This window comes from Rhinopithecus bieti, unplaced genomic scaffold, assembly GCF_001698545.2.
Source record: "Rhinopithecus bieti isolate Rb0 unplaced genomic scaffold, ASM169854v2 scaffold_27130, whole genome shotgun sequence".
Classification (NCBI taxonomy): domain Eukaryota; kingdom Metazoa; phylum Chordata; class Mammalia; order Primates; family Cercopithecidae; genus Rhinopithecus; species Rhinopithecus bieti.
The window spans coordinates 80,615-82,083 of record NW_016811990.1 but is presented as its reverse complement, the minus strand read 5'-3'; positions in this window follow the sequence as shown (position 1 = coordinate 82,083).

Here is a 1,469-nt window from a genome sequence, read left to right as displayed (position 1 = left end):
TCCTGCAAGAATGGCCATAATAAAAAAAATCAACAAATAATAGATGTTGGTGTGGATGCGATGAAAAGGGAACACTTCTGTGCTGCTGGCGGGAATATAAATAGTACAACCACTATGGAAAACAGCGTAGTGGTTCCTTAAAGAACTAAAATTAGAACTACCATTTGATCCAGCAATCCCACTACTGGATACCTACCCAGAGGAAAAGAAGTCATTACATGAAAAAGATAATTGCATGTGCATGTTCATAGCACCACAATTTGCAATTGCAAATATACAGAACCAGCCCAAATGCCCATCAATCAATGAGTGGATAAAGAAATTATGTGTGTGTGTGTGTATGTATATATATACATATATATGCATATATACATATATGTGTATATATACGTATATGTGTATACATGTATATGTATATGTGTATACACATATATGTGTGTATATATACACGTGTATATATATACATATATATATGATGGAATACTACTCAGCCATAAAAAGGAATGAATTAATGGCATTCACAGCAACCCAGAAGGAACTGGAGACTACTATTCTAAGTGAAGTAACTCAGGAATGGAAAATGAAACATCATATATTCTCACTCATAAGTGGGAGCTAAGCTATGAGGATACAAAAGCATTAGAATGATACAATGGACTTTGGGGACTCAGGAGAAAGGGTGGGAGTGGGGTGGGGGATAAAAGACTACAAATTGCATTCAGTGCATACTGCTCAGGTGATGGGTGCACGAAAATCTGAAAATCACCACTAAAGAACTTACTCATATAACCAAATATCACCTATTCCCCAAAACCTACAGAAATAAGATTTTTTAAAATGTATGAGAAATCAAGTTGATTTCCAGAATGGCAGAGTTAGGACCTTGGTGAATTTGCTCCCATTAAAACAAAGGAAATACTGAGAAAGCAATCAAAACAATCATTTTGAGTCCTGAAAATAAACCAAAGGAATAGAACAAACTGCAAAGAGTTTATTCAAGAAAACTATTTAATGTTGGTAAAACAGTGGGGTCTATGACATTGTAATTTGAGTCTTCTCTTATCCTCCCACCTTCCCAACTCAGTGGCATGGTAGCCATGAAAAGCTGACAGCTTTGTAGGCAACATAAAGAAATGATATCTTTTTGGAGCTCTGTCAAAAGCCCCTCCCCAGATTATAGTCAATATTTTGACCTGACCCATAGCTCCCTACAATAACTTCAATTCTGGCCAGCTGCGGTGGCTCACGCCTGTAATCCCAATACTTTGGGAGGCCGAGGCGGGTGGATCACCTGAGGTCAGGAGTTCAAGACCAGCCTGGCCAACATAGTGAAACCCCATCTCTACTAAAAATACAAAAATTAGCTGGGCGTGGTGGCATGTGCCTGTAATCCCAGCTACTCGAGAGGCTGAGGCAGGAGAATTGCTTGAACCCAGGAGGCGGAGGTTGCAGTGAGCCAAGATTGTGCC